Consider the following 13045-nt stretch of genomic DNA (forward strand, 5'->3'; position numbering starts at 1 on the left):
AAAATCTCAATGCCCTGATTTTCCTACTCTAAAATGCCTTTGTCTTTGCCATGCATTCAAAATATTGGTTTAATCAAAATTAAAACAATAATGTAAAATACCTGTATTAAGACCCACTCTTCCTATTGGAATCCACACATTTTCAGCAGATTTCCCTTATTTGCAATTTAAACTTTCCATTTAGCTGTTACAATGTTCATTAGAATTCTAAAGGTTTCTTTCCCCACCAGAATTATGGCAATTTATCTTAAAATGTCTCTTTTTTTGCCTTTCATAACTAGCTTTATAATAAAACAAGTCTGTCAATATGTAAACTATTAACCATATACAGTAATTTGCAGGGGAAAAAAAAAAAAAAACAACTCTAAAATCTACCTAAATTGGGCATCTTATATGTACTGAATTGAACTGGAATTTTTTTTTTTTTTTTTTGCTTACTTATGCTCTTCTTCACAAAATTTGTATTCAAAAGTGAAATCTAGTCCTTTATTTCTAATTAACAGTTTATTAGATGCTTTATATTTTCAGCAGGTAATAAGAGGAAGGTGGGCAAAGAAAATATTAATGGGTAAAAATAATCTGTTTGTGTAATAATTAAGTCCATGACCTCTCCTTTTTCCTTTAGTAAAACTTCCTCAACATGAAGGACAATGGAAAGAGAAGAGAAAAAAATAAATATGCTTTCTCTTTTTGAAGACCATTTGATAAAGGCTTAGTGGAGAAAGTTTGAACTAGACTTTCATAATAATTTTTTGATGTTCTACCTTTGGAAGAGTTAAACCTATACAAGATACAGTTGGTTCACCGTATCTTCCAACACGATTCTAAGCCATTTCAATCTCCATTATTTGACATAGTCATTGACATGAAATTAACCCTTAACAATAATTAAACCAATCATAATTAAAAGTAAATATTTTGTGTGTATATATCAATCTCAATCTCCCAATTTATCCCTCCCTTTCTTACACCATAATTTTTATTTTTAAATCTGTAACTCAATTTCTGTTTTGTAAATAAGTTCATTTGTACCCTTTTTTAAGATTCCATGTGTAAGTGATACTGTATGATATATGTCTTCCTGTGTCTGACTTAATCTCACTCAGTAGGATAATCTCTAGGTCCATACATGTTGCTGCAAATGGCATTACTTTGCTCTTTTTTTTATTGCTGAGTAATATTTCAATGAATATATGCACCACATTTTCTTTATCCATTCATCTGTCGATGGACATTAAGGTTGCTTCCATGCCCTTACTATTGTAAATAGTTCTGTAATGAACATTGGGGTGCATGTATCTTTCCAAATTATAATTTTCTCTGGATATATACTCAGGAGTGGGATTGCTCCATCATATGAGAGTTCTGTTTTTAGTTTAAGGAATCTCCAGACTGTTCTCCATAATGGCTGTACCAATTTACATTCCCAACCACATGGTAGGAGAGTTCCTTTTCTCCACACCCTTTCCAGCATTTATTGTTTGTAAATTTTTTGATGATGGACATTCTCACTGGTGTGAGGTGATACCACATTGTAGTTTTAATTTGTATTTCTCTAATAATTAGTGACATTGAGCATCTGTTCATGTGCTTTTTAAACCATCTGTATGTCTTTGGAGAAATATTAGATCTTCTGTCCATTTTTTTATTGCCTTTTTTTTTTTTGATACCGAGCTACATGAGATGCTTGTATATTTCAGAGATTGATCCCTTGTGGGTTGCTTCATTTGCAAATATTTTCTTTCATTTTGATAAATGTTTTCTCTTTTGTTTATGGTTTTCTTTACTGTGCAAAAACATGTAAGATTAATTAGGTCCTATTTGGTTATTATGGTTTTAATTTTTTTTACTCTAGGAGGTGGATCAAAAAAGATACTGCTGCAGTTTATGTCAAAGAGTGTTCTGCCTGTTTTTTCCTCATGGCTCTAGCAGTAAAGAACCTGTCTGCCAATGCAGTAGACATAAGAGACATGGGTTCCATCCCTGGGTTAGAAAGATCTCCTGAAGGAAGGCATGGCAACCCACTCCAGTATTCTTGCCTGGAGAATCCCATGGACGGAGGAGCATGCAGAGCTACAGTCGAGGGAGTTGCAAAGAGTCAAACATGACTGAAAGCGACTTACAGGCACAAGAGTTTCATAGTATATAAACTTCCATATAGGTCTCTAATCCATTTTGAATTTATTTTTGTATTATGATGTCAGGGAGCATAAAAAATAAATTTTAATGCAAAAGAAATTATAAGGATAAAGGAAGGTAATGATGCAAACTAAGACAATTAACTTAATTCATGTTATAGATGTGTAAAATGAAGTCTTCTCTTTTAATTAGTGGTTTTTCCAAATAACACATAAATCATTACAACACAGTTAATTTGGGGGCTGTGTTAACATATTTTTATCCTTTGCCCCATATCAGAGTTTATTTAAGGAACATAAACCAGTTATGAATATTTAAGGAAAATAATTATTTATTAAAAATTTACTGTGATTTGTCATATAATATATCCTAGATCTATGACTATTCCAGAGTCAAATATATGTAATTTAAAACAGTTTTCATTATTTTTCTTGTTCAGTCGCTCAGTCATGTCTGAATCTTTGTGACCCCATGGATTACCACACACGAGGCTTCTCTGTCCTTCACCATCTCCAAGAGCTTGCTCAAACTCATGTCCATTGAGTTGCTGATGCCATCCAACCACCTTATCCTGTGCTGTCCCCTTATCCTCCTGCCTTCAATCTTTCCCAGCACCAGGATCTTTTCTAATGAGTTCGCTCTTTGCATCAGTTGGCTAAAGTATTGGAGCTTCAGCTTCAGCATCAGTCCTTCCAATGAATATTCAGGATTGATTTCTTTTAGAATTGACTGGATTGATCTCCTTGCAGACCAATGGACTCTCAAGAGATTTCTCCAGCACCACAGGTAAAGCATCAATTCTTTGGCACTCAGCCTTCTTTATGGTCTACATCTCACATCCACACATGACTACTGGAAAAACCATAGCTTTGACTATATGGAACTTTGTTGGCAAACTATCTGCTTTTTACTATGCTGTCTACATTTGTCATAGCTTTTATTTATTTATTTATTTTAATTTTATTTTATTTTTAAACTTTACATAATTGTATTGGTTCTGCCATATATCGAAATGAATCCGCCATAGGCATACACGTGTTCCCCATCCTGAACCCTCCTCCCTCCTCCCTATCCATACCATCCCTCTGGGTCATCCCAGTGCACCAGCCCCAAGCATCCAGTATCCTGCATCGAACCTGGACTGGCGACTCATTTCATATATGATATTATACATATTTCAATGCCATTCTCCCAAATCATCTCACCTTCCCTCTCCCACAGAGTCCAAAAGACTGTTCTATACATCAGTGTCTCTTTTGCTGTCTCGTACACAGGGTTATTGTTACCATCTTTATAAATTCCATATGTATGCGTTAATATACTGTATTGGTGTTTTCCTTTCTGGCTTACTTCACTCTGTATAATAGGCTCCAGTTTCATCCACCTCATTAGAACTGATTCAAATGTATTCTTTTTAATGGCTGAGTAATACTCCATTGTGTATATGTACCACAGCTTTCTTATCCATTCATCTGCTGATGGACATCTAGGTTGCTTCCATGTCCTGGCTATTATAAACAGTGCTGTGATGAACATTGGGGTACACGTGTCTCTTTCAATTCTGGTTTCCTCAGTGTGTATGCCCAGCAGTGGGATTGCTGGATCATGAGGCAGTTCTATTTCCAGTTTTTTCAAGGAGCAAGCGTTTTTTAATTTCATGGTTGCAGTCACCACCTGTAGTGATTTTGGAGCCCAAGAAAATAAAATCTGTCACTGGGTCCATTGTTTCCCCATCATCCATTTGCCATGAAGTGATTGGACCAGATGCCAGGATCTTCATGTTTTTTGAATGTTGAGTTTTAAGCCAGCTTTTTCACTCTGCTCTTTCCTTTCATTAATAAGCTCTTTTCACTTTCTCCCATAAGGCTGGTATCATCTGCATATATGAATTTATTTGATATTTCTCCCAGCAATCTTGATTCCAGTTTGTGCTTCATCCAGTCCACCATTTTGCATGATGTATTCTGGATATAAGTTAAATAAGCAGGGTGACAATATATAGCCTTGACATACTCCTTTCTCGATTTGGAACCAGTCTGTTGTTCCATGTCCCGTTCTAACTGTTGCTTCCTGACCTACATACAGATTTCTCAAGAGGCAGGTAAGGTGGTCTGGTATTCCCATCTTTTAAAGAATTTTCCACAGTTTGTTGTGATCCACACAGTCAAAGGCTTTGGCATAATCAATAAACCAGAAGTAGATGTTTTTCTGTAACTCTCTTGCTTTTTGTATGATCCAACAGATGTTGGCAATTTAAATCTTGGCCTGCATACAGGTTTTGCAGGAGGCAGGTAAGGCGGTCTCTTTAAGAAATTTTCCACAGTTTGTCGTGATGCACACAAAGGCTTTAGCATAATCAATGAAGGATAAATAGATGTTTTCCTGGAATTCTCTTGCTTTTTCTATGATCCAACAGATATTTGCAATTTATCATGCAATATATCCTAGATCTATGATGATTCTTGTTTAAATATGTAATTTAAACAGTTTTCATTAGCTATAATATTGTTCTTCTCTATTGGTATTTTTAATTTAAATTTTATCAAGTCATACTGAAATTACTCCTTAATTTGGATCATAAACTCTTATCTCTTTATAAACGTAGATAACTGATATCTGAGTACTGCTTAGATAACTTTAATATATATAAGGAATGATGCTAAAGCTGAAACTCCAGTACTTTGGCCACCTCATGTGAAGAGTTGACTCATTGGAAAAGACTCTGAAGAGGAGAAGGGGACAACAGAGGATGAGATGGCTGGATGGTATCACTGACTCGATGGACGTGAGTCTCAGTGAACTCCGGGAGTTGGTGATGGACAGGGAGGCCTGGCATGCTGCTATTCATGGTGTCGCAAAGAGTTGGACATGACTGAGCGACTGATCTGCACATATAAATATATACACACATATATGGATTTTATTTACTAATAACTTTATCAAATAAATTTACATAATGCATCACTGCACACAGATGAAATTTTAAGAAGATTTAAATTAAGGATTAAAACAGGGTTAAAATATACTGTAGAATGCTGAATAATACATAAAATCTGGTAACTAATGTTTTCTTTGTTAAACAAACCAGGCTTAAGTTTGACAATAAATCACTTCTCGTCTCATTAATTTAAGCATGGCTACCCCATTTTGAGATGATAAATGCACTACTTCTACCCCATTTCAAAATTAAATTAGCATTTCTATAAATCACTGTGTCTAAAGAAGGGCAGGTAGAGATATCAATTCTGGGAAATTTCTCTGCAAACTACTCTCTGCCTATACTAACTGCAACATGCAAAGTTCCACACTTATTTCCACTACAAGAGGCACCACAAAAAGGTAATAAACAAATATATATTGCACACAGAAAATGAAACAAGAGAGAAGATAGTGTGTTGTCGGTTGAAAAAGCTCCTAAGGTAGTTCTGATATATTCACTCATCAACCTGAACTTAGGGAACTACTGTTCTCAGCAAGTATCTTTAGTTGCATCCAAGTAAATGCTTTATCTTTCAGTGTTTGCAATTTGCTAATTTCCATGTTTGTACAAATCACCATGGTTATCCTTTTATTTTCTGAAAATACACATCTCTCATGGACATCTAAGTTTAGTTTCAATTTCCATCATCCAGTAGACCTTTACTGATACAACAAAATTTTGATATTCTCTCAAATACTCATGTATGCAGTGCTGATTTAGATAAATTATGTTGGAATATTTTACCCTAAGTGTCCTTCAGTCACTTTGCCTGTCTAAACCAAGAATTATTGACTTATCCATTATATTATAAGCACTTGAGAATACACACTCTCTTCAAGTCTTCTGTAGCTCTTGTCTAGGACCATATTTTGCATAGCTATGGAAAATGCATTCTGATCAAATTTCTGAGCTTTATGGATCTTATCTTGTTTCTAGAATAGCTACAACACTATGATTTTTCTCCATTATTTCGAATACACAGCCTTCATAACAATAGACAGTATGTAAATATTTGTTGACTAAATACATGAACAGAGTTTTAAAATATGTAAGGCCTATGAATTCTTGCAAAAAGTTTATAGCCTTTTGGTATGTAACCCAGGGCAAAGCTGAAAAGAGATAGAGGGCGCTGGAGTATGGAAGAGGTGGTAAGAACTATGACAGTATGTGAAATTAATAGCCTTTTATATTTTTCTTTCATTTCTGTACTAGTAATATACACACTGACCTAAAGGAAATAAGACCGAAGAAACTGAGTAGTGTGAGTTTGTCTCTTGGGAGAAAATAGTGAAAAGAAAGACAGGAAAGATGGGAAGGAGGAAGGAAGGAAAAGAGGGAAGGAGGGAGAGGGAGGATCTACAAAACTTAGTTTTATCTTCCTCAACAGCACCCAAAGCAAAGGAATTTACCCAGTAGTGTGCAGATGTTGCATTAGTGAAGCTTGTGCTCAGTTGTTTAAATGTTTATAAATAAGATCAATAATTTAATAGGCTTTGTTGATGTCTTCATTGTCATCATTGTTTAACTGATAGTTTTACTGCTTTACTGAAAATTTTATTGAAATATTAATCCAGCCAAGATTGGTAAGTAAAGTAGGGCATATATACACGAATTTTATGCACAACCTTCCTTTAAAGAGATGTGCAATTTAAATTTTTAATTTTTCTATACCATCCAAATATATCACTACAAAATTTCACACTTAGCGACAGATGATGACTATCTCTATTCATATATTTCAGTCTCTGATCCTGTTGTGGATAATGGTGAGGTAAATTTAGCTGATGAGTGAAGAAGTGCATGGCTCATCATATGAATAATATATAAAATATATTCCTATCTTATAAGATTCAAATATTAATGCATAGCTAACCACATTTTCACTTAGGTAATGCCAGACTTTAAAAAGAGAAAAAAAGTCATTTATGTTCTTACTAACATTTGAATCTTTTTTGTTATTTATTTTTTTAAAGTTTTTATTTTGTATTGGGGTATATAGCTGATTAACAAACAATGTTGTGATAGTTTCAAGTGAACAAAGAAGGGACTCAGTCATACATACACATGTATCCATTCTCCCACAAAATACCCTGCCATCCAGGTTGCCACGTAACATTGAGCAGAGCTCCATGTGCTATACAGGACTTTTGGTTGTCCATTTTAAGTATAGCAATGTGCACATATTCACCCCAAACTTCCTAGCTATCCCTTCCCCACGTCCTTTCTCCCAGCAACCATAAACTCTTTCTCTTAAGTCTGTAAGTCTGTTTCTGTTTTGTAACTAAGTTCATGTGGATCATTTCTTTTTAGATTCCACAATTAAGAGACGTCCTACAATATTTTCCCTTCTCTGTCTGACTTACTTCACTAAGGATGACACTCTCTAGGTCCATCCATGTTGCTGAAAATGGCATTATTTCTTTTTTTTTAATGTCTGAATCATATTCCATTGCGTATATATACCACTTCTTTTTTATCCATTCCTCTGTCAATGGACATTTCGGTTGCTTTCATGTCTTGGCTATGATAAATAGTGCTGCAGTGACATTGTGGTACATGTATCCTATCAGATAACGTTTTTCTCCGAATATATGAAGGGTCATACGGTAGCTCTATTTTTATTTTTTTAAGGAACCTCCATACTGGTCTCCATTGCAGCTGTACCAATTTACATTCCCACCAACAATGTAGGGAGCTTTCCTTCTCACCACACCCTCTCCGACATTTACTCTTTTGGGGGTTTTTTGATGACAGCCAGTCTGGCTGGTGTGAGGTGATACCTCATTGTAGTTTTGATGTGCATTTCTCTAATAATCAGCGATGCTGAACATTTTTCATGTACCTATTGGTCATCTGTATGTCTTCTTTGAAGAAGTGTCGACTTTAAGTCTTCTGCCTATTTTTTGAGTGGGTTGTTTCTTTGGTGTTGCTAAGCATCTTTGGAGACTAATCCTTAATCAGTTACATCATTAGCAAGTATTTTCTCCCAACCTGTGGACTGCTTTTCCATTTTGTTATTGTTTCCTTTGCTATGCAAAAGCTTTTATTTTATTTAGGTCCCATTTATTTATTTTTGGTTTTATTTCCATTATTCTGGGAAGTGGATCAAAATAAATATTGCTGTGATTTCCTCTAGGAGTTTTACAGTGTCTGGGTCACAGTTAGGTCTTTAATCCATTTGAGCTTGTTTTTTGTGTATGGAGTTAAAGAATGATCTAATTTCATTTTTTCACATGTAGCTGTCCAGTTTTCCCAGCACCATTTGTTGAAGAGACTGTCTTTCCAATATTATGTAGTCTAGCCTCTTTTGTCATAACCATATGTGCATGGGCTTATTTCTGGATTTTCTATCCTGCTCCATTGATCTATATTTTCACTTTAATGCCAGTACCATACTATTTTGATGACTGCAGCTTTGTATATAATCTGGAGTCAGGGAGCCTGATTCCTCCAGCCCTGTTTTCCTTTCTCAAGATTGCTTTGGCTATTTGAGGTTTTTGTGTCTCTACAAATTTTGAGAATTTTTTGTTCCACTTCTGTGAAAAATGTCATTGGTAATTTCATAGGGATTACACTGAATCTGTAGCTTGCCTTAGGTAGTATAGTCATTTGACAATACTGATTGTTCCAATCCACAAACATGGTATATCTTTCCATCTGGTTTTGTCTTTTCTTTCCTTCACAGGCTTCTTACAGTTTTCTGAGTACAGGACTTTTGTCTCCTTAAGTAGGTTTATTCCTAGGTATTTTATTGTTTTGATGCAATGGCAGGTGGAATTGTTTCTTGAATTTATCTTTCTGATCTTTCATTGTACTAATGTTTGAACTTTGAAATGCTACTATGATCAGACTCTTTTCTATCCTACCAAAGGAAATAATAAGGCAATCAATGAAAGTTTAGTTGATGGTAAAATTAGACCAAAAATAAACATGTAACGCAAATACAATGACATACTTTTATAATTTGCAGATATTTATTTCATTTATCTTCAGCTTATGTAAATTCAGAGTTCTTTTTTGGGTATCAGGAAGCTTGCTACTGTGGTGCTACACCTTAACTGTCTTGACTGCTTGACTTTGCATTAAAACTGCATATTCCTGTTGGCATTTTATGGGGTTATTGAAATATACTGTGTTTCAATTTTAATTCTATTATTAAAAAAATGATCCTAAATTGTACATTTGTATCTTTTAATACATCTAGAGTATACTTCATTCACATATCTTAGAAGTTATTGTGCAAAAGAATTGCAGAATTTCAAATGGTTGTCAAAGCAAATAAATGATATATAGTACACTGTGTTTTAGAAGATGTAACATAAGAGTATCTTGCTTATTAAACAGAATCAGGCATGTAGAGATAATGAATTCTTCAAATGTAAAGTAAGCTTATATAAAATTAAAATATAAAAATATGATATTAAAGACTAATATATTGGGATTTTAAAGTAAAATCTTCAAATATATAGCTATATGTACTTATATTCCACATACTTTTATTACTATTTCCATTAATAAAAATGCTACAAACATGGGTAAAAAAGTTAACATACAACTTATAAAAGCTATGAACATGCGACACAAATTGAGAATCAAATCTTGACCCAGCGTAAAAGTTAGTAAGCATATCAACCTGAATTTTTCTGAATAACCAGCTTATGTAAAAACATGATGTTGTATGGAGGGCAGATATGGTAGTAATGAATAACTCACAGGGAAAACTTTTCCATGCCTTGAAAATGGTCATAAACTATATATCTCACTGGAGCTTTACAGCATGCTGAAATCTAAGAAACATAAAAGGCCTTTTGCATCTCCTAATAAAATGTATTTTTTGATTGCTTATAGTTATGAAATTGCAACATGATCAGATTTGTTTTAAAGAGCTGAGGATTTCCAATATATCACTGTGGTATGTAGATTCTGCTCTGAGTCATTATTATTTTTGTAATATTATGGATTATGCTATTATCTTAAAAGATGAAAATGCCAAAACAAATGAAAAATATAAAAACACATATCCCAACAACTATGAATCTTTGTTAAATGAGTATTATATGCATTAAGATTTCCTCTGCTTTCTGCAATTAGCAACTGAAGTGACAACTAGAAGCAAAGAAAACTATAGTTTGTGATATTAAGTTTCTTCACTAAAGTTACTATGGTTCAACAGAAAGCTAGTCTAATGAGGATCCCACAGATAAACAGAGATAATAGGTCTCAGGGCTAAATATCTTCCACCCCATGAAAACTGAACCTGGGATATTAGGGCTCTTTGTTGTTGTCGTCCTGTCACTCAGTTGTGTCCAACTCTTTGCGACCCCATGGACTGCAGCATGCCAGGCCTCCCTGTTCCTTACAATTTCCTGAAGTTTGCCCAAGTTCATGTCCATTGCATCAGTGATGCCATCCAGCCATCTCATCCTCTGACATTCTCTTCTCCTTCTGCCCTTGATCTTTCCCAGCATCAGGGACTTTTCCAATGAGTCAGCTGTTCACATCAGATAACCAAAATACTGGAGTTTCACCTTTAGCATCAGTCCTTCCAAGGAGTATTCAGGGTTTATTTTCCTTAAGATTGACTAGTTTGATCTCCTTTTTGTCCAAGGGACTCTCAAGAATCTTCTCCAGCATCACAGTTTGAAGGCATCAATTTTTTTGGCACTCTGCCTTCTTTATGGTCCAGCTCTCATGACCATATGTGACCACTGAGATGACCACAGCCTTGACTATACAAACTTTTGTTGGCAGAGTAATGTCTCTACTTTTCAAAACACTGTCTAGATTTGTCATAGCTTTCCTCTGCCTTCTGCTATTAACAACTGAAGTGATGACTGGACAAGAAAAGACTACTGTAGCTTGGAATCTCATTCTTTGTCCAAGTTTCTCCACTAAAGCTACTTATGGGTCAACAGAAAGCTAAGGTTAATGAGGATCATGTAGATAACCAGAGATAATAGGTCTCATTGCTAAATGCCTTCCCCCTGTGAAAATGGAACTTGGGATATTAGGGGTCTTTGACCTAATACTGAGCTGAGTATCCTATAATAATACAGCTTGAAAATCCTTGTCTTTTTTTTAAACATAATCTTAGTTCCCCATTAAACTCAAGAATGTGGGATGGGCCTAAACTACAAAGGATGTCTTCATGATTCAGGTACTGCTTTGTAAGGAAGGGGAGAATGAAGCTCAGTATTCAGGATGTGGAACCTCTGCTAATGACCCATTTGATAGTGTATCCTTTTGAAAGTCCATCCCTGTAAGGCATCATTGTGAAGGCAATTGTGACTACTGTAATAACCTTTCAGGAAGACTTTTCTCATACCTTGATAAAAATCTCAGACACTGCATTGTAGCTGAAAAACATTAAACCCCCCTACCCCCCCACACACACATCTTTTTTTAATCTCTTGCCTAGCAGTTTAGTTGGTATTGAGGAGGATTTCTTAGGATTTTGAATCAGACTGAATTATACCATGAGTAGGACATATGCAAAGCTGGGAGACACTGATTTCTTTCTGATACATGTTGAATTCACGATTCACATAGAGAACCCAGGAGTAAAATGCTTAAGATACAGTGAATTCTGTCAGATCTGGATGAGACTCCCTGTTAAGCCATTAATACCAATATAATCTTGGGCAGGTTGTTTTACTCTTTCTGAGATGCTTAAACTCTCTAAGTTACATGGCCAAATTTATATTATAAGAAGATCACTCTAGCAACTGTGAAGAATGGACTGAAGGGGACTAGATAGCAGCTAAGAAAGTAGGGTTTATAAAAGAATTTTTCTTTGCAATAATTTAAGATGTACAGAAAAGCTGCAAAAATAGTAAAGAGAGTTTCATGTGTATCATTCAATCAGGCTACCCTAAGAATATATCACATACTGATGATGTGATTGTCAAAATTAAAAATTGGTACACCGTTATTAGTTCAACTACAACTTTACATTTCAACAGTTTTTTTTTCTCACAAGTTTCCTTTTTTTTTTTTTTCTGATCTAAGATCCAACTCAGGATATCATATTGAATTTAATAGCATTGTTTTTACTTTTTAAATTTTATTTTCTTCCACATACCAGCCTAGACTTGATGGTAGCAGTGAAGATTGAAGGAAGTAGATGTGAAATATATGCTGAGGCTATCTTCACCCATGAAACAATGGGTGAAGTTACTAACAGATATAAACCATGAGCAAAGGAAAGAATCAAAGATGTTTTATACCTCTGGCTAGAAGAACTGAATAGATGGTGGTGACTTTCACTGAGACAGGTGACTAGAGGGAAGGTGGTATTGAAAACATGTCTAGAATGAAAATCATGAGTTTCATGTTAGACTTGTTAAGATATATTAGCAATAATGTACATAAGACTTTTAGATCAATGGCTGTTCCACAGTATGTGTCCAATAAATGATGACCACTATACAATTATGATGATGATCACCACTATCATCATTATCATCATTATTGTCATCAGAAAGTAATTTTGATATTGCTTCAGATTGCAAAGAAATTTTCTATCAGATGCCAGTTAGACACATTCCTGTTTGGTTCTATACTTTTCTCTGTAGAGTGTATTCAGATTCCTATCCAAGGTAAGTGTAATCTCAAAATGCCAGGCCTTGTTCGGGGCCACAGAAGGATATGCATATTAACATTCCCTAATTAAGGACCCTATAATACAAGGGCTCCACTGTAAAATCCCAAGTTGAGAGTAACTGCATGACTTGAACAAAGCCACAGGGGTATAAAAGGGAACAAAATGTTATGACAACTGAAGAGTTTTGGTGAGTTGAAAGGAATAAAGATGAAACTGTTAAGGCAGACTGGGGTCATACTGAGAAGGGCTTAAATGCATACTAAGGAGTTTGGAATTTATGGTGCCTGAGATGGTAAAGAATCCACCTATAGTGTAGGAGACCC

Source organism: Bos javanicus, chromosome 1, assembly GCF_032452875.1.
Source record: "Bos javanicus breed banteng chromosome 1, ARS-OSU_banteng_1.0, whole genome shotgun sequence".
Taxonomy (NCBI): domain Eukaryota; kingdom Metazoa; phylum Chordata; class Mammalia; order Artiodactyla; family Bovidae; genus Bos; species Bos javanicus.